Source organism: Phacochoerus africanus, chromosome 2 (assembly GCF_016906955.1).
Source record: "Phacochoerus africanus isolate WHEZ1 chromosome 2, ROS_Pafr_v1, whole genome shotgun sequence".
In the NCBI taxonomy this organism is placed as follows: domain Eukaryota; kingdom Metazoa; phylum Chordata; class Mammalia; order Artiodactyla; family Suidae; genus Phacochoerus; species Phacochoerus africanus.
The window spans coordinates 11,976,338-11,998,084 of record NC_062545.1 but is presented as its reverse complement, the minus strand read 5'-3'; positions in this window follow the sequence as shown (position 1 = coordinate 11,998,084).

Genomic DNA, 21,747 nt, shown 5'->3' with positions numbered 1-21,747 from the left:
CTGCAGTTCTCGCCTGCAGTTCTCGCCTGCCCAGCTTGCTCTGGACGGGAATGCGACCTGTTGGACAGCTCAGTGTCCCTTGGGCTGCCCATCCACTCCACTCCCTAGAGGAGGGGACATAAATATGTCCCCTGCAATATTGGGGATGTGCGTATACTAAAAATTCCTCCTTGTGTATTTTCATTTGCTAATTTTGGTGACCCCATCCCCTCGTTCCCTGACATATAGTGATATGTCATAAGTTAGGATGTTGCAGTGTTCTTTACAGTTTTCCTAAAAGAATCAGCTCCTGGGAGCTCCTGTCGTGGCTCAGCAGAAACCAATCTGACTAGTATCCATGAGGATGCAGGTTCGATCCCTGGCCTCACTCAGTGGGTGAAGGATCTGGTGTTGCCGTGAGCTGTGTTGTAAGTCGCAGATGCAGCTTGGATCCCATGCTGCTGTGGCTGTGGTGTAGGCCAGCAGCTGCAGCTCCGATTAGACCCCCTAGCTGGGGAACTTCCATATACCTCGGGTGCGGCCCCAGAAAAGACAAAGACACACACACACACACACACACACACACACACACGCACACACACGGAACGAAACATATTGAATATAAATGATAAGGAGTGTTACAGGGATAACCTCGTATTCTTTCTGATTTATTATTCAAAGCAAATAATTTGCAGATTTGGACCTTCTTACTGTAATGAAAGCTAAGCAATGTCTTGAGACACTTCTCTTGGCTGCCTGCAGATTGACTTTGATGTTGAGGATGAGGGGGCTAGAATGTAATGTTTAAAAAGTGAGGATTGTGGGTTTTATTTTACTTCTTTGAAAGAGAAAAGAATATCTGGGCCTCAGAGAGGCCCTTTCTAAAGAGCTAGAGGCGGCTTAGTCCGAGCCCCTCTGAGGACTGGAGTGGATGTTGTTGACAGTGAGTTGACACTTCCATTTTCACATGTAACAAAACAAAATAAGAAGCCATCTCACTCCACTGGCGGGAGTTGAAATAGTGGAATGAAAAGCTTTTTGAAAACACAGAGGACCGTACACGTGAGAAATGAGAATATATCTTTTTTAGTTTACAGTCACCACTAAATCTTCACTTGTTTCTAAACTGTAAAAACTGTGTGGGCAGTTTAAGAAACATCAAGAGATTTGTCAGAGGACTGAAGCACAGTTGGAATAAACTGAAAATAAATAATAAACCATAGTATCCACTGTGATAATTTTTCAGTTATTACTTTGAAATGTAAGAGGGAATTGACAAAAAAAATTTTTTGGCTGCACCCTCGGCACACGGTTTGAATCTGAGCCACAACTGTGCAACATGGGATCCTTAACCCACTGCGTGGGGCCGGTGATCAAACCCGCACCTCCTCAGTGACCTGAGCCACTGCAGTCGGATCCTTAACCCACTGTGCTACCGTGGGAACTCCAATGTAATTTTTTTTTTAAGGCAAACCCCAGAACACTACCACAAACTACCAAATGTAGCTTGAGAGTTTCCTTTCTTTTGCTTAGATCAGAAATAAGTGAATAGACATATTTATTTGGGTCCTTTGGTTGAGTTCAAGTATCTGTCTATTGTCAGCACTTTCAAGTTCCCTGAAACATGGTTATTTGGGGTATAATGCAAACAAAAGAGTGGCATCCGATCGCCCATCTTCCTGCCGCCTGGTACTCCCTAGTTTTATGTTACTTAAAACAACTAGCAGCGGGCGGCCTTCTCCCCGTGTCCTGACTCTGGGCCCTCCCTTCTGTTGATGTACATCCAGCTACTGCTGTGTAAACCCTGGACCACTTCTCTCTAGCGTGATATCCTATTGAGCATCCTGGGAGAGGTTCCAAAGAATGAGCTATAGAAGTTTTGTGGGGTTTTTTTTTCTTTTTTTTTCTTTTTGTTGTTGTTGTTATTGTTGTTGCTATTTCTTGGGCCGCTCCTACGGCATATGGAGGTGCCCAGGCTAGGGGTTGAATCGGAGCTGTAGCCACCGGCCTACGCCAGAGCCACAGCAACGCGGGATCCAAGCCTCGTCTGCAACCTACACCACAGCTCATGGCAACGCCGGATCGTTAACCCACTGAGCAAGGGCAGGGACCGAACCCGCAACCTCATGGTTCCTAGTCGGATTCGTTAACCAGTGCGCCACGACGGGAACTCCTTTTTTTTTTTTTTAATGTATAGTTTGTCATAATTCCAGAGAGAAGGAAAGCCAGAAATTTTGACAAAATTTTTGGCAACTAGATCTTCTCAAGATGATTTACGCGCATGTGCTTCGCTGGCTCCGCAAACCCAACTGTGGGTCATGGATGCCGAGAAGCACTTTGCTGGGCTGGGTCCGCTTTAGAGCCTTGCAGAAGTTTCCTTGCACTTGACCTGCCCCGAAAGCATCACCCGCCACACAGAAGGAGGCCCTTGTTGGGAGGAAATGCAGGCCTCTGTGGAGAAAACATCACAGGAAGCAGGATGGACTTTGGTTTCAAGTGTAGGCTCCACCTTGCCGGGTGAGCTAAGGGGGAACAGCCTCTGGCAGCCACTCGTTAGGGTCATGACAGCTGCTTGAAGGTCAGGGAGGAGGACAGGTCCAGCCCCTGCCTCACACTTGGCACCTGACTCAGCTGACACAACCCCCACCCCCACTGCAATGACGAGGGTTTACAAGCCCATTTTGGCTCCTTGCCAGGCTTACTAGGTCTTGCTAAGTTGTGGCAGTCCTGGGAGGAAAAGGATGGATAGTTAAGGTCAGGGTTGTGCCAAGAAGCAGGAGTATTTTCTCAGGAGTCGCCAGAAAGGACACAGGCTTTTGGATGTGTTTAGTGGCAGGTGGTTTGAAAAGTAAGTAGCAGTTTCTTTTGAAATGTAACAAGGCAGCTGAATTCCAAACTTATAAAATTGGCTGTGTCTCAAAATGGACATCATTTTCTTGTTGTGTAATGAATAGTTTATAGTCAGGGCTCTGCTCACGTTAACCTGGGATGTGCTGGAATTTTGTTTTTAGTTCTCCTGTCTCCCAGCCAAACCGTTTAGGCCAAGCACACCTCGCCCGTCCTGACTCTCGACCCAGCTCTGCCCTGCTTCATCCACTGTAGACAGTGCTGGCTACGAGCATCCTTCCTTGGGACCACGGGGAGTTCATTACCTTAATAGTTTCCTTACCAAGTGTATACAAATGATACAGGTACTTCCAGTGTAGGCGTTTTCTGCGGCCTGTTTCTCAGTGTATATGTGATTGGGGAAAAGGAGGGAGAGACTTAAGGAGAAAGAGATTATTGAGGGCCAGCTGGTATTCCTGATACTTGTGCAGCACCTGACGCCGAATGGAAAAGGTTATTGAATTATTATTTGAAAGGGGCTTAAGCTTTCCTTCAATGACTGTCATAACTTCGGGGAAGGATTCATTTCCGATTGGGATTTCAGTTTCCCAAAATGTGATGCCTTTTGACATGGATCTGACTCCTCAAAGGCCTCCAGAAATCTTGAACGGCCTTAGATGCCAATCAGGAAGATGGCCCGTGAGCTGACAGCAAGGAGGTTTCATCCCGGGGCATCTGTGGGGGTCCCTGGGTGAGCCCGGGGCCAGGCTGTATTTGGCGTGCCCCTAATTGGATCTGATGCCTCAGTAGCACTTAAAATCGTTTCAGTACAACACTTTCCAGTGAAAAGTTGTAAATATTAGGTCTGTGGGTTTCAGACCCTGCCTCTGAGACGGTGGGGGTAGGAACCCTCGGGGGCCCTCAGAGGCGGGGCAGACCCGGCCTCTATGTGGCGTTTCTGTCTCACACGAGGGACTCAGCTCAAACAGTAGGAGACGAGTTACAAGCTGATGCTGGAGGTCTTGGCATCCCTGGAGTCACACGTCTGCGCTTGGCTGTTCCAAGCTGCCTCGCAGCATGTGATTATCTGTAGTTTTGCCAAGGCACAGATGTGAGTAGGCTCGCTCACAAGGCAGGTGGGTGGCAGTGTCTCTCAGATGGTGAGTGGGCCCAGGGGACAGCAGTCACGTCTCCGCTCAGCCTTTTCCTGCGCATCACCTACCGCATCCCTGCTTTAAGCGGGACTACAGACTACAATGGGGTTTGTAATTTGGAGGTTTGCTGACGTCTGAGATGGGTCCTTCTGTGAAAGGCCCGGAGATTCTGGAGGGCGGGATGGGATGCGGGTGCCATGGCCTGGGGACTGTGAGGCGTGTCCTGGGGTGGCCTGTCGCATCACCTCATGATCGGGAATTCTCTGTGGGGTCTGGATGTGGTCCACGTCAGCTCCCAAACCTGTAGAGGCAGGGGTTTTCTTATCCCGCTTCCTAGACGTTCGAGGAATATGACCATGGAAATCCACCCGTTTTTTAAAAGTCATCTCCCATTCCCATTCTCTTTTGTGCTTTCTGATCTGCCCAAGCCAAGGCCAACCTTCCGAGACTGTGCTGTGTTTGTAGAGAAAGAATATCTATTAGCAGTTCATTAACTTGGATCATATTTGGAAATCTCTGTGAACTTGTTAAAATAAGATACTGTGCCTTCCTGAAAACTGATATTCTTTTATAAAAAAAAAAAAAAAGGCATACAATTCAGTGTTGCTCCCTGACACGGGAGTTATTACTTGAAGCACTGAGGGACTTTGATTAAAGCACAGGCTGATGTCTATTTGGTGCAGAATAGCTGCTCAGAGTCTTAGCGCGTTTCTCTCTGCGGGCTGTTAAGTGTGCCTGGGACCCTGGTTGTTGCATGTGCCGATCCTGCACTAAGCCCCCCCGCTCTGGATGCGGAGCCCCTTCCTGTCCTAGTCATTTCAAGAGCTCATGAGAGAAAGGCTGAAATGAAGACGGATGGATGGAACTCAGCTTATCAGAATAGGTCTGAAAACGTGTTCCAGTTATACCTCTCCAAAGGCACCTGATGAGTGATAGTTGTTTTTTTCTTCTTTCTTTAATTCTGTTCACTTACCTTCCTGGTGATTCTCTGAAACAGCCAGTTCCCAATTTTAATCACTTTCAAGAAAAGTGGAGGAACGCCCGGGGCCCGTGGTCTTTCTGCCTTCCTGTCCCCTCCCGAGCTGGGACCTTGCTCCTCCCAGGACTTGCTGCCCCATGGGGCTGGGAGGAGGGGTCCCTGTCCTGAGATTTCCCGCGGCCACCTTTCCTGGGGTTGTAAGTTCCGGCAGCCAAGAAGGGCTCGTGGCTCGGCATCTCCTTGCCTAAGTCCTGTCAGTTCTCTGCCACCAATCCGTTTGCACATTAAAACAGGAGAAGAGGAGCCTCGGCTCCACTGGGTGGCCATCTAGCGCTCCAGTTGTGAAGACAGCTGAGGACACCAGGTTGAATTTGCTTTAAGTGACCTGGATATATGAGAATTGAAACTCTTAAAAATGGATGATTGCTCACTTTTCAGAAGTTCCTTTGCCCAACCGGGAAAAAAAAAAAAAAAGGCGGAGAGGAGGCTGTCTTTAAACACCACCGTCTAGCGCTCCAAAACGAAGATGTGACTAATGTCCTGTGTTTCTAGAGCGTATTTTATGCATAGAGGTGGCCTGCCTGTAAAAAATTGTGAAAATTTTTAAAGTGAACTTTTAAAATGACTAAAACTTTTTATCTGATGGGTTCAGTTTTACTCAATACATACATGTTAATAGCTTTTTTGCTCGAGACGGGGGAGGGAATGAAGCCATCCCATTCCTGATGGTTTAAACACAACAAATTTAAAAATGAGGGCAGGGAGTTCCGGGAGTTCCCGTTGTGGTGCAGTGGTTAACGAATCTGACTAGGAACCATGAGGTTGTGGGTTCGATCCCTGGCCTCACTTAGTGGGTTAAGGATCCGGCGTTGTCATGAGCTGTGGTGTGGGTCGCAGATGCAGCTCGGATCCCATGTTGCTGTGGTTCTGGCGTAGGCCTGCAGCTACAGCTCCGATTAGACCCCTAACCTGGGAACCTCCATATGCCACGGGAGCGGCCCTAGAAAAAGGCAAAAAGACAAAAATAAATAAATGAATAAATAAAATAAAGATAAAAATGAGGGCAGGGAGTTCCTGTCCTGGCTCAGCGGAAACGAATCTAACTAGCATCCATGAGGTTGAGGGTTCGATCCCTTGCCTCCTTCAGTGGGTTAAGGATCCAGCGTTGCCTTGACCTGTGGTGTAGATTGCAGATGTGGCTTGGATGCTGCGTTGCTGTGGCTCTGGGGTAGGCCGCAGGCTACAGCTCCGATTGGACCCCTAGCCTGGGGTCCTCCATATGCTGAGGTTTGGCCCTAAAAGACCAAAAAAAAAAAAAAATGAGGGCAGTACATCATGTGACCTGCCTCTTGTTAAGCTTTCAGTTTCTGTGCTTAGAAACCCAAAGGTCTTTGGGTTTAACCTTGAAGCCAGGAGGAGAGCTTCTGGAGGAAGCTCTCCTGTAAACTTCATGAGCACTGAGCATCAGCCCCCAGCCCGGGGGCCTCCAAGCAGTCGAGGTGATTCCCCTGCCAACAGGATACATGTCGCAGGGCTGTTTGGTGCAAGTCATCCGAAACGATTCAGGCTTCAGCTAGGAGACCTTGCAAACTCCCAGGAAGACCGTGTGGGCGATTTCCCGCTCATTCATGCAGGGCTTCATTCGATGTTGCCGCGCCCTCTGAGAAGCCCCGTGCCCAGGACTGGGGCGCTTCACGGCCGCAGAGACAGGCCGTGGCCTTGCGCAGCCCGTCTGCCCGGCCGCACGCATGGCCGTGCGCCGGAAGGTCCTAGAGCGCCCCCTTCAGTAACCTCGTCCTTCCCGCCGCTTCCGTCGGCTGCTTGTCTTCTTTCCCACTCCCGGAGTTCACGGTGTCAGGCTGTCAACATACAGGCTTGTCAGGTCATAGGCAAGCTGTTAACAGAAATTGATTTTCTTGTACCTCAGCCAGAGCATAAGACTTAAAAAAAAAGTATATATATGTATGTATATAGAAGTACTGATTCCTTGTTGCTGTGGTGATTCTCTCCTCTGAAAGGAGTCGCCCAGAGAGGAGTTCCCGTCGTGGCTCAGCAGGTTAAGAACCCGACTAGCATCCATGAGCATTCGGGTTCAATCCCTGCCCTCGATCAGTGGGGTGAGGATCTGGTGTTGCTGTGGCTGTGGTGTAGGCGCAATCCAACCCCAGCCTGAGAACTTCCATATGCTGTGGGTGTGCCCCCCCCCAAAAAAAGGAGTGGCCCAGAGAGACCCTGTTGGGAGGTGGAGGAGGAAGGGGAGGCTCGTTTTGGGGCTGGGAGCGGAGTGGGGGAGGACGGATCCCAGCTCTGTAACGGCCAGAGTGGCATGGAGTGTCTGGTCTGTAGAATCACTGATGCCCCATGAGGAAGAGGCTGTGAGCCTCTTTTGTTCACTTTCAATCACGGAGGTTCTTACAGTCCAGGAAAGGAGAGAGACAATCATGAGAAGACTCTCCCAGGGATTATGGACCAAGGGGGCTGGGGACCAGGCCTCTAGGTCTTGCAAGGGGGCAGCTGTCAAGTAGAGGGTTGTCGTGGCTGAGTGCTGTCAAGTAGAGAAGAGACGGAAGAGGGTTCCATGCAGAGGGGGTGGCCAGCGTCAGCCTTGCTCCTAGAGCCTAAGCATCCCTGAGCATCTGTGCTGTCCCCTTGTGTCACCAGGCCCCCCCTCCCCCCCTGAGAACGAGGCCTGGCAGATGGGAGATTGCCTACCCCTCCCGCCTCCTCTCTGACGGATGATCCCACAACAGCCCCCCTCTTAGGCCCCACGTTAGCCTTGGTGGTGGGCCGTCATCTCCATTTTCCTGCTGAGGAAACTCACAAGAATAGCTAAGGAGTTTGCCCAAGGATTGCTTATCCAATAAAGAGCAAAATCAGGAGTTCCCTGGTGGTTCAGCAGTGAAGGATCTAGCGTGGTCACTGCTGTGGGGCAGGTTCAACCCCTGGCCTGGGAACTTCCATATGCCACAAATGTGGCCAAAAAAAGGAGCAAAATCAGAGATGCCAGGCTGATGTGTCAGATTCTGAAGGGCACATTTTTAACTAGAATGCTGAACCGCCTCTACATAAATGAGCTTGCTGGAAGGTTCTGCCCTGTGCCTCCCACCCCACAGCTCACATGAGATTGGACTTCCACACCTCTGGCAACGTGAGCTATACAACCTGACCATTACGGTCTGGAGTCTCTGTTATCTTTGGATAATTCAAAAGTCTATGTTACGTTCGGGGAGTTCCTGTGGTGGCTCAGTGGAAACAAATCCAACTAGTAACCATGAGGTTGTGGGTTCGATCCCTGGTCTTGCTTAGTGGGTTAAGGATCCAGCGTTGCCATGAGCTGTGGTGTAGGTCGAAGATGCGGCTTGGATCCCGTGTTGCTGCGGCTGTGGTGTGGGCTGGTGACTATAACTCTGATTCAACCCCTAGCCTGGGAACCTCCACATGCTGCAGGTGCGGACCTAGAAAAAGACTATATATATATATGTTACATTTGGATGGTTCACGCTAAGAGGGATAACTTTTCAGGATTGAGGATCTGAGACATTTGCATTAAATGACCAGGGGACACTGTGGGGTCTACAGTCTACAGTGAAACAAGAAATCCGAGCATTATCTAGATCCCTTGTCTTCGTGCCCCGTGTGCAAGGGTGGGAGTGCTGAGCTTCAGTTTTCTAATGCTCGAGATGAGACGTTTGTGTCCTGTGGTTGCCAAGGTCTGATTCAGCACTAATATGTACACAATCCTTCTTGCTCTTAAGTGGGAATTAAGGTAGTTCCTTGAGGGAAATCCCTAAAATGGTATGCAGCCTGGCCGTGTGGACCCGACGCAGGACCCAAAGCATGACCTCCGTTTATAGAGGGGCTCTGGGTACCCCCCACCATAGACATAAACTTCCCTAACAGGAAACAAGTCCCTTGCTTTTCTTTTAATTATTCTTACTCTTGGTTCTTGGGAAGGCCTGACTTCATACTGTTCTAATCTAACAGGATGTCGCGCCTCACATTTTCGGTAGGTTTTTAACTATAGAACAGTAACACATTTAGCAAATTGTGTTAGAACATGTCTGCACACACTGCTGCTTTCAGATCTGTGCCAGCCATCCTGCTCCCATATGGGCTGACCCAGCATCAGCTGGACGAGGCAGATGGGGGCCTGGCCCCCGTGAGTCACCCTGGCACCCTCTCGGCGTGGCAGGGCGGGCTGGCTGAGGCTTGGCTCTGGAGGGCTTCTGAAAGGACCTGTTTTCTCGAATTGCTCCGTCACCTCCTCGTTAGCCCACTGGTGCTCAGTGTCAGCGCTGGAACACATCACACCCCGGGTAGGTATTCAGTCCCCGTCATGTCACAAATCACCTGCCACCTTCTTTTGCGGAGCGTGGGCGGCGAATTTCCGTCTGTCAGCTGGGCCGATCACCGTCCCTTCTGATGAGAGTTTTCCTGGGAGAAGAAATCCAGGCGATTAATGACAAAGGGGTCAGAGCCTCTCTGAAGATTTTGCCTCTTTCTCAGCTGTAGTTTAGAAGTGATTCTTCAGGCTGTAGGTGTCTTTCAGCCAGCCAGTAAGTCATTTGGGAATCAGATCACATCTGCCTTGAGGAGGAAGGGGCCGCGGGCACAGAAGTCTTTACCCTGGGTTGATGTCGACCTGATTTCCGTTTCTCTGTGCTCTTGGCCCATCGGTGGTCCTCGGTCATTGCGGCCTGTCCTTCCTCCCGCCTTCGGCAGCCCTGCATTCACAGAAGCCTGGCCACTAATTCTAGAGCCTGCTTTCCACCAGTAGGAAAGGGGATGGCTGCGTTAGAAGTACCTGGGCCACCCCTGCAGGGCTGGTCCCTGCCGGTCCCTCAGCAGCCATGTGACCCACAGGCCCCGGGAGGGGGCGGCCGTCGCTGCCTGTAGCACAGGTGTCTGGGGAAAGGAGCGGATGAAAGGTGTATGGTTTGGGGGTGAGACACCCTTAACCAGAAAGCCAGTCTCAGCCACTTTCTAGCTGTGTCGTCTTGGTGAGGTTATTTAATCTCTTTGAACTTCATTTTCTCACGCACATCGTGGGATTAATGAATCTGTCTAGTTTGCAGGGCTGTTGGTGTAGATTAAGTGAGATGTGTGTGTATGTCGGTTACCTGGAACCAGTAGCACCCAGTGAGTTACACCTGTGCGAGGGGCCCCTCCAAGTCCATTTGCCTTTGTTGTGCCCATTTTATCAAAGAATAATTGTGTTTCAAAACTCAGGACAGTTTTGAAATACATCCTCCCTGGCAACATGAGCTGCAGAAAACTGGTTCTAGAACTTTTGCGATTACCTCCTGGTATTACTTCCACTTCCAGGTACTGCTACCTCCCAGTTTACTTAAAAAAAAAAAAAAAGTCTGGAGTTCCCGTCGTGGCTCAGTGGTTAATGAATCTGACTAGGAACCATGAGATTGCAGGTTAGATCCCTGGCCTTGCTCAGTGGGTTAAGGATCTGTCATTGCCGCGAGCTGTGGTGTAGGTTGCAGACGTGGCTTGGATCCTGCGTTGCTGTGGCCCTGGCGTAGGCTGGTGGCTACAGCTCCGATTCAACCCCTAGCCTGGGAATCTCCATATGCCGCGTGTGTGGCCCTAGAAAAAGCAAAAAGACAAACAACAAAAAACTTCGAATCGTGTTCTCATTGAAAACTGGGGTGTTTGCAGTTCCCATTGTGGCACAGTGGAAACAAATCCGACTAGGAACCATGAGGTTGAGGGTTCACTCCCTGGCCTTGCTCAGTGGGTTAGGGATCCGGCGTTGCTGTGAGTTATGGTGTAGGTCGTGACGTGGCTCGGATCTGGTGTTGCTGTGGCTGTGGCCGTGGCCGGCAGCAGTAGCTCTAATTCGCCCCTAGCCTGGGAATCTCCATATGCCACGGGTGCGGCCCTAAAAGACCAAAAAAAAAAAAAAAAAGAGGAGTTCCCGTCGTGGCGCAGTGGTTAATGAATCCGACTAGGAACCATGAGGTTGCGGGTTCGGTCCCTGCCCTTGCTCAGTGGGTTAAGGATCCGGCGTTGCTGTGAGCTGTGGTGTAGGTTGCAGACGCGGCTCGGATCCCGCGTTGCTGTGGCTCTGGCGTAGGCCGGTGGCTACAGCTCCGATTCGACCCCTAGCCTGGGAACCTCCATATGCCGCGGGAGCGGCCCAAGAAATAGCAACAACAACAACAACAACAAAAAGACAAAAAAAAAGAAAGAAAGGAAAGAAAACGGGGGTGTTTGGCCTCCCGCTCTTCATTTAATATCAGATTTTAGCCGGTGTTTTGGGGGATTGTGCAGCCTCCTGGTAACTGCTAAAAGTGAGCCCTGAATGAGGAGAATGCCCTTCTCCACAAAAACTCATTTTAAGGAGTTTGGAATAAGCCTGCCTGCCCGCAGGGTCACTCAGCAGCAGGTCCCTGGAACAGCCGCTGTCGGTCTTTGCTTTGTGACGAGGCTTTAGATGCAGAAACGTGTGTTGGGTCTGACATGTGAAGATGGGGCTCCACGCACGTGTGGATGCTTCTGCCTGGCGGCGGTGGTGGCTTTGAGCTCTGGCTCTGCTGTTGGCTGTGTCTTGTCACACTGGCAAGATGCTTCTCTGAACCCGCCTTCTTTGTGGAGAGGGTTAGACCCATTTTGCAGAGTATTCTTTCTGAGACGCTTAGTAGGTGAGGGGTCATACCAGGACCTAAATGACGCAGAAGAGAGAAATAAGAATAAGGAGCGGATTCATGGATATCCAGCATTCCCATTCAGAGATGGCACGTGGAGAAGAAAGTGCTGACCCAGGATCAGAAGGCCTGGTCCTTATTCTGCCTGGTGACTTGGTGACCCGCTTACCCGTGTAACGCCGGATGGGGCGCCTAACCCTCAAACCTCAGCTGACTCATGGAAACAGAGTCTCCCATTATAAGGACCAGAGACGTCTTACTACCCACCTCTCCCAGTGATGGATCAGTTTCCATGCTCTTGCGAGATTCCATCAGGCACTTAGGATACATGCTAACACATCCCAGAAATCCACGGCCATAAAAATACTTGCCAGAATTTCATAATAAAGTTTACTTACTGTTTGTTTATTTCAAATTCATTTATCAAGACAGAAATATTTATTTCTCTTACTTGGCCACAAAGAAACACAGAAATTTAGTCTATGTTGACACACCTGCACGTGCTAATAGAAGATTCTTGGAGTTCCTGTCGTGGCACAGTGGAAACGAACCCGACTAGTATCCATGTGCCATAAATGGGTGCAGCCCTAAAAAGCACAATTGGAGTACGTTTGGGTTTTTTCCCTTTTGTTGCCTATTGTGGTCTCTGTGCCTTTTATCACATAAATGCTGAAACACCCTATCGTCACAACCTGGCAAATCTTACCCCAGATTTAAGAAAATGCCTCTGTCCCTTTAGTGTGGTAGCTTGTTTTCATTGTTGCTTGCTTTCTGAAGTAGCTTTTAAGTTTGAAAGAAATGCATTAGCAAGACCCTTAGAATCATCCAAGTAATAGATGAGATCTTGGTACCAATTTTGTTTTGTGTGAATTCTTCACACGTTTCCCAAAGTAGTGTCTCCCCTTATGTTAAAGCCACAGTAGAAAGTAAAACAAAAAATTACTCAGCTATTTTTCTTGTCAGGCAAGACAGCTATGAGGCCTTAAAATATATAATGGAATAATGATATCATAGCTTGCTATGAAAGAAATAATAAATGGTTGTTTGGGCATCATCTAAGTTTCATCAGCTGCAGAGGCATAAAGATCCCCTCAGAATTGCTAAATACAGTTTTTCAGTTACTGACGCTCAGTTTGTTACTCATGGGAACTAATTGCCCTGTTTCCAAATATTGAACCTAATTCCTGGTGGCACCTATGACAGCTGTGAAAGTCACATTGAACTTTCCAGCCCCCGTTCACTGTGAAGTCTTTTAACACAGTGGTTAAAAACATCAGTTTGAGGGTCAGACGTCTTGTGTCGAGGTCCCATCTTTGCTTACTGATGTGTGTATCTTTATAAAGTTATTGAAGCAATTACTTAATCTAGTCCAGCTAGTTGGATCTGGGGGCTAGGTAGTACCCTCTTGTGGACTACAACCATGTTGTTACACTTAGTGGATTTTCAAGCTTAGCGTAACTATTTCTTAATTTAAGAAAACCAGGGATTTCCCATTGTGGCTCAGCCGGTTAAGAACCCAACTAGTATCCATGAGGATGCAGGTCCAAGCCCTGGTCCCCCCTCAGTGGGTTAAGGAGCCAGTGTTTCCACAAGCTGTGGGCATAGGTCACAGATGCAGCTCAGATGCCAAGTTGCTGCGGCTGTGGCATAGGCCAGCTGCTGCAGCTCTGACTCGACCCCTAGCCTGGGAATTTCCATATGCCACAAGCGTGGCCCTAAAAAAAAAAAAAAAAAAACCCAGCAGATACCCCCCCAAAAGACATGTCTTATATATTAAGATAGCACAAGATGCGAACATGTGTATTTCAGAAATTTACCCTCATCTAGCTTCCTCACAGCATCGTTTAAGAAGCCTTTAATTGACTCCAGATGCTAATAGACATGTTGAGATGCCTCTGGTAGTTCGGCTGGTTCTCAGTGCCCGTCTGAACTAGGATGGTAGGCTCCCCGGGCACAGGTGTTTTGTAGGCCCAGCCACTGCAGAGATGGAAATGGTTCTACCTGGCCGTGCTCTCTGAGGAGCACTGAAGGCGGGACCACAGGGCCCTATTAAAACTTAATTGGTGGCTTCCTCTTTAGACCACACCCGTTGATGTCCTCTTAGTCTGTATGCGAAGGAAGCAAGGCCCCGCAAGTTTAGGCGGTGTCGTTAGTTACGGCCGGTGGAGCCACGTCTGCAGCCCGGGCCTGCTGACCTCCAAGACAAGGGTCTTTCCTGAACCACCCCCAGAGGGAGAGAGATGGACCCTCTGGTTCTTCCTGCTCTGCTGGAGGAAGAGATGGCATTTTAGAGCAAGAAATTCATCAAACATTGAAACATTTGCTGTTGTAGTTGCACCGTCTCTTTAAGAATTACTTTGGGAAAAAAAAAAAAAAAAGAACTGGGAAAAGTTATTCCTTTGACCAGTGATGACCAGTTATTGTTCCTTTTGTCAACAGGCAAGATGATGAATGAAGTTCGGGCAGCTTCCTGTGTCCCAGGCCTTGTAGAAATAAATGAGACGTGCTTCACATTTCCAATGTGCATCACCTCGGATCTTATTTAAGGAAGCGTTAAAAGGAACCCACCGTTACCTATTGAAGGCTCTGTGCTCTCAGGCGTTGTTTCTGATTGAATCCAGAGGTTGCAAGCATGCCTCCCTGTATTACCTGTTGGAGCAGGTTTAATTTTATAAATTTTAAACACAAACTCTATGAGTTTCTAGTTCATAATTGTTCTGTTTGAGGATCCACTCAGATGAACAGTATTGCATCTATAAGAGATATGCGCTTCCACGGGACCAGAATTTTGGGGAATGTAAAAGGCAAGAAACTCCAGCTGTAGCGTCCTCGTGTACCGAGGGATGAAAAGGAGAGATTTGCAAGAAAACCCTTCAGGGGAAGATGTCATGTTGTGTTGGAACCACAGCTCTAGTAACCCGAGGCTCTTTGCTGTGAACACAGTATGCAGACTGTAGTTCTTGACTGGTGGCTTTAATCCATGATTGTTAGTCATGTCCTCGGACACTCTCAAGTGTTGAAAGTCTTCAACTTGCAGTAGAAAGAAGAAAGAAAGGAAGGAAGGAAGGAAGGAAGCAAGCTTTGAGAAAATCCAGGTTCAGTGCCGTCTTTTGAGACTCTCACTCCAGCCTTTGTGTCCTGTTCTTAGAAACAGCAGGTACCTGGTGGCGGGTGAGAAGCCTAGTGGGAGAGAAGGGAAGGGACCAAAAAATGGGCATATCACATTGTATTGTAGACATACTTTATAAGTACGTTTCTTATTTGCTTCTTATTCAGGCAGAGATTATAAAAGTTTCATGCAAGAATCCAGACCAAGATTTGTGTTTTGGCCGTGATCAGAATACCTGCAGGGAAAGGACACAAACCACAAAAACAAAAAACAAACAAACAAAAAGCCCACCTCGACTATGAGCACTCTTTTCACCTAAACGAATATTTTTATCATTCTTTTATTTGTTTCGGCTCTGTCACAAATTAAAGTGCTTGGAATGCTGTAGTCTGTGGTCTCTTGAAATCTAATCAATGAGAACCTAACACTTTCACAGTATGCTGTCACTTTGGACTTTCATAATAAAAGTTGAAATGAATTTTGGTTGGTAGTCATTTATTTTGATTTGTGACTTGGTGTCTCTTTCGCGATTCATCTTCGCCTATCGGCCGAGCGATTTGTGTCTCGAGACATAGAGACGCATAGTCCAGGCCTTTCACAGTCTCTCAGCAGATCACTGTCGTTTTCTATATTTTAACAAGTGCTTCTTATTTGTTGAAAGGCTGAGATATTCTTGAATGCCCATGGCTTTTTGATTATGCGTTCTGGGAGTTCCCTTCGTGGCTCAGTGGTGAAGAACCCAACTAGGATCCATGAGGATGTGAGTTTGATCCCTGGCCTTGCTCAGTGAATTAAGGATCTGGTGTTGCCATGAGCTGTGGTGTAGGTCGCAGATGCGGCTTGGATCCTGCGTTGCTGTGGCTGTGGTGTAGGCCGTCGGCTGTAGCTCTCATTCCCCGCCTAGCCTGGGAACTTCCAAATGCCTTGGGTGTGGCCCTAAAATAGCAAAAACTTTTAAAAAGATGATTATGCATTCTACAACACAGATTAGAGATTGTTCTTGAGGGTTCTGCCTTAGCTTTCTTCAGTTTCGGATTATACCATATTGCCTATCAAATGGTTTATAATATATTTTGGTATTTTCTATTAGGTAAGTAGAACATGGTAGAAGGCTGTGGGGAATCCAGCTACGGCCGTGGGCTTTTCAATCACATCTTTCTTTGATTCCGCTCTGTGTGTTGTGTATTGGAGTAGCTTTTTCTGTATTGTACAGTACTGTAGGAAGGAAAAAAACTCCAAAGAAACCCAGACAGCTGAGCATGGGTAGGGAACTGGAAATAGGAGAAGATCCGGAGTTTCCATCGTGGCTCAGTGGTAATGAACCCAACCAGTATCCATGAAGTCGAAGATTTGATCCCTGGCCTCGCTTAGTGGGTTAAAGGATCCGGCATTGCTGTGGCTGTGGTGTAGGCCAGCAGCTGTAGCTCCGATTCAACCCCTAGCCTGGGAATGTCCATATGCATCGGTGAGGCCCTAAAAAGACAAAAAAGAAAAAAAGAAACAGAAAAGAAAGATCCCCTTCTGGCTATTCTTTGATACCTGAACCTGCAACTGGCAGATACACCACTCATCCAGCTCTCGCTCCCCACCGCACACCACCAACCCCCCACCCAAAGGATCAGCATGGATTAACATGGACGTTCTAGTGCGTATGTGAGCAAGTAACTTTGGAGCTCTTAGATTACGGGAAAGAAAACCTAATAGGAAGTTCTGGGTTCTTTTCAGTGGGTGGGTGGCAGCGGAAGGAGTAGAATAGTGAACCTAACAATAGAATCGGTCCAGAGTTCCCGCCAAGGTGCAGTGGGTTCAGAATCCGACTGCAGCCGCTCAGGCCACTGAAAGGCTCAGGGTCGCTCCCAGGCGCAGGGGACTAAAGGGTCCCTCGATGCCACAGCTGTGGGAAGGTTCCAGCTGTGGCTCGGATTCAGTCCCTGGCTTGAGAGCTTCCACAAGCCACAGGTGCGACCCTTTAAAAAAAAGTAGGATCATTCCTTCAGACTGAATTGTGTGACTCTGAGCACCTAGCTGGAGGTGCATTTCTACTTCCGGGGCCCATCCGTTGGAAGCGTGTCTTTTTAAAATCCCAGGGCACCATAATAGGGGCAGGCGTGGATGCTTTGGTTCCCTGGGTGAATTCCCTTGTCTGGAGCCTCCGCTACCTTCTCTCTGCCCTGGACGAGCTCTCTTTGTGAATCAGCGTGAGTACTGAGCAGACCACACTCCATCCCTGCCTTCAGTCTGTGGCAAGGAAAAGCTCTCAAAAGTCACCGTTCTCTAGGGACTTGAAACATTTTGAGCCGGTTTTACAAACAGTGTTGGATGCCTTTGACGAACTGAAGCTATTCAGTGTTTACACAACTGGAAAGAATCCTTGCTGAGGGTGCTTTGGTTTTGTAAGGAAACGCCTGCTTCTCACTTGAATTCTCATACTGAGATCTTACTCCAATGAGACGGGTGGTCTTAGGCCGTTTCCTTGCGGGGAATACATTCTTCAGAGAGGAAAAGAAAACCCCCAAACCTCTGCTTCAGAATGCTCCCCACCCCCCAACCCCATTAGGAACTGCCCCTGGGTGATTACTTTTATTCAAAGCAATGTGTGTTTTACGTGATTTAAGAACATAAGTAGTTAAGGAAGTGGTTGAGTCTGATGCTTTAGCAGAAAGCTTCTTTCCATTCATTTTAAGTAATTTTCTTAAATCTGCTATTTCTGCATCCATTTGTTACAATTGGGGACTATTCCATGCTACTGCGAATGGCATCGAATTACACCATTTTCATGGCTGGACTTTCTCTGGTGGGGGGGGACAGCTTCAAGGAGAGGAGCCTGGTGCGGTGTTTAGACTGGGTTGCATTTATTGTTTTCTGGATACCTACTGCACCAGTTAGGATCTGCGAGACACATTAGGTTTACTGCTCGTATTTATCTGAGCTATATCTCTCTTCCAAAGCATTTTAGAGGAGTTCCTTTTGTGGCTCAGCGGTAATGAATCTGACTAGGATCCATGAGGACCCAGGTTTGATTCCTGGCCTCACTCAGTGGGCCTGGGATCCGGTGTTGCCATGAGCTGTGGTGTAGGCCATAGACATGGCTCAGATCCCTCACTGCTGTGACTGTGGCATTGGCTGGTAGCTGCAGCTCTGACTCAACCCCTAGCCTGGGAACTTCCATATGCCGTGGGTGTGGCCCTAAAAAGCAAGAAAAAAAAAAATTCAGAAAATATAGAAAGGACTATCCATGAGCTAAATAAAAGGATGCTCATTTTCACAGACTTCTGTTATTGCAACAATGTTATTTTTTAATCCAAAATATACAAACAGGTCAAATGGCTATTTATTATAGACTGTTTAGGAGAGAAAATTGTAAACCAGGAAAAAATATCTGTGTTTATACATTTTATTATCTAAATTTGTATATACAAGCCTAAGTACCATATTCAATTGTATTTTCTAAAAAGATAACATTCATAATATTAGTACAAATTTTTAAAACCACAAAAGGATGCGTAGCCTAGAAACAAATGCGGCTTTCAGCTGGCTGAGACAAACAGCTTGCAAGGCCGGGAAGGAACCTGAATACACATTTTATAATTTTGCCTGGGCGGGAGTTCCTGTTGTAGCTCATTGATTAACGAATCTGACTAGGAACCATGAGTTTGCGGGTTCGATCCCTGGCCTTGCTCAGTGGGTTAAGGATCTGGCTTTGCCGTGAGCTGTGGTGTAGGTTGCAGATGGGGCTTGGATCCTGCGTTGCTGTGGTTCTGGCATAGGCCGGCAGCTACAACTCCGACTGGACCCCTAGCCTGGGAACCTCCATATGCCAAGGGAGCAGCCCCAGAAAAGGCAAAATACAAAAAAATAAAAAAATTTAAAAAATAATTTTGCCTGGGCGATCATGGGTGATAAGACTGTTTCTGGGTAGAAGCAATTGCTGTTCCAAAGAGTTTTTTCAAAATTGTGTGAATATTGAGCCAAATTCTCATTTTATATCCACCTTAAAGATCCTTCATGAAGTGCTGTATTATTTAAGAGATCCCCCAGGAGTTCCCATTGTGGCTCAGTGGTTAACAAATCCGACTAGGAACCAAGAGGTTGTGGGTTCGATCCCTGGCCTTGCTCAGTGGGTTAATGATCCGGCATTGCCGTGAGCTGTGGTGTAGGTTGCAGACGCGGCTTGGATCCCTCGTTGCTGTGGTTCTGGTGTAGGCCAGCAGCTACAGCTCCAATGGGACCCCTAGCCTGGAAACCTCCATATGCCGAGGGCGTGGCTGTAAAAAAAGGACAAAAAGACAAAAAATAAATAAATAAATAAATAAATAATTAAAAAAAAAAGTTCCCCCAATCAGGAGTTTCCTAGTGGCTCAGCAGGTTAAGGACCTGGCTTGTCACTGCTGCAGCTCTGGTTACAGCTGTGCCATGGGTTTGATCCCTGGCCCCAGGAACTTCCACATGCTGTAGGTGTAGCTCCCACAAAGTTCCTCTACACAGCGTCAAGCAAACTGAGAGGCCACGGCCCAGGCCTTCGGTGGGCACCTCCCTCTTTCTTCACTGCATCATTCCTGTCCTTTCATAACTGACAAGAAAAAGACAAAAGCTAATGGCGAAAGGAAGTAATTTTTGCCAGAAAGGTCCATCCCAGGTTTTCTCTTGCCTGTGTAGACCCCACACTTTGGGGGCCTGGAGGCTGAGGCAGAGGCACCCAGATCCACTTAGGTCACCAAGAAGTAAAGCTCCCTAAAATGAGGCCTGGCCAGGAGGCCATGGGGAAGGAGAGGACAGGCTGGGGTCTCAATCAAGAGCTAATGGGGAGATAATTTCCTAGAAAACAATCACCAAGTACAGAGACAGAGGCCCTCCCCTCTGTGCAGGAGGCCTGACTGCAGCTGGAACCCCCTCTCCTTCATGCTATCTGTTTTTTTTTTTTTTTTTTTCTTGGCCACCTGCAGCATGTGGAGTTCCCGGGCCAGGGATCAGATCCAAGACTCATTTGAGACCTAAGCCGTTCCAGAGCCTTTAACCACTGTGCCAGCTGGGGGATGGAACCTGCATCCTGGTGATGCAGAGATGCTGCCAATTGCATTGTGCCACAGTGGGAACTCCTTTTTCATGCTATCTGAGTTTCTAATTAGAATGCTATATGTTTGTCTCCAAATCTCAATATTCTTTCGGGGATCCAACTTGTACTTATTTAGCACTTACCAAATGCCCAGGACTGTCTTGAGACCAGAGCTGGAGAAATGAGTGAAGGTGATGCTCGTACACATCAGGAAGGAAGACAGGTGTGAATTCTGTGTTAAACAGAAGCAGAACAGGCAGGCATCCACCAGGAGCTCACCTAAAAGTGACTCGTTTTTTGTTTTTGGATTTTGGCCGAACCCACAGCATGTGGAAGTTCCTGGGCCGGGGATTGAACCCACAGCACAGCAGTGACAACATCAGATCCTTAACCCAACTGAGCCCCAAGGGAACCCCCCAAAAATAACTCGTTTTTTTATGAGCTCAGCTTGCCACTATGAAAACAGAAAACAGTTCTTACAGTTTATCTTTTTGCTCTTTCCTAGCCCGTCGTCAGTTTACTGTTTATTTGGTTTTTAGAATCTGGGGACTATATTTACTGATAACTTTGAACCATGCCTATTCAAAAGTGCAATAGTAAAAAAAAAATTTTTTTTTAATTAAATAAAAGCAATAAACCATGAGCTGTGGTATAGGTCGAAGATGCAGCTCAGACCTTTGCTGTGGCTGTGGTGTAGGCCGGCAGCTGCAGCTCCGATTCCAACCCTAGTCTGGGAACGTCCATATGCCACAGGGGTGGCCCTAAAAAGAAAAAAAACTGGCATAGTTCGAAGACCTTGTCTGACTTCTGTGACCTGGCAGCAAATTTCCCTGGGTTGAGATTTCACGAATAGGTTCTTTAATGAGACATTCCTTGCAACAGATCCTAAGCAGGATCCCTCTTTTTCGAAATCCTTAAACTTTCGCACAGAAACAAGTACCACTTTGCAGGAATGCTGTCCTTAAATTCCACACGAGAAGTGACAAAGTTTCAGCTGTAGGTGGATGTATGAAAAAATTCAGACTACTCTGCAGGCACAGTGACTTTGACTTTAGAAAGTGACAAAATTTTCTTTACAAATGACCTTGGAAAACCATAAATAGAACCCTGAAAGCTCTTTCTACTATCAAGCCATTTGAATTCAGCGTTTCTTGAGAGAGCTCTCTTATTTCCAAAAATATGTATATATTTAATGAAACAAGGGCAGACTGTAATGAGAGAGTGGATGGAATACACAGAAAGTTACTCTTGGCCCACATTTTTCCTGAAGTGAGTTTGGTTTTCCTGGGGCCATCTTAGCAGCATGCAAGTGAGCTGGTTTCCCCAGATGCTCGTTACAGTAAACAGATGCATAGAAGTTGGTTGACTCCAAGTTTTTGGTCCGGTTATAATGTGCCTAGAAAGACATTACTATTAAATACAAAGTGTGGGGGGGGTAGTTCCTGTGGTGGCTCAGTGGTTAACGAACCCAACTAGCATCCATGAGGACGCAGGTTCGATCCCTGGCCTCCATCAGCAGGTTAAGGATCCGGCGTTGCCTTGAGCTGTGGTGTAGGTCAAAGACGTGGCTCAGATCCTGAGTTGCTGTGGCTGGGGTGTAGGCCAGAGGCTACAGCTCCAAATCCACCCCTAGCCTGGGAATCTCCATATGCCTCAGGTGCAACCCAAAAAAGACAAAAAAAAAAAAAAAAGATTTGTGATATGTAGGTTTGCTTAGGAAATTCAAGGATTTCATTTGGGGATGAACACTATAAACCCACACAGGCAATACGTGTTACTTAAAAAAGACAGGAACTGCAGTAAGTCTAAGCACGACCGCTACCAAATCATTTGCTAACCACCCTTTTTTGGACCACAGCCAAGGCATAAGCCCTAAGTTCCATTCAACTCAGTCCAACTAAGAGCAGTAATTCCTCGGTATGCTTACCTGGACCATGAAATGTTTCAAACTAAGGTTTTGCAAGATGACATCACAATAAACTCTTATT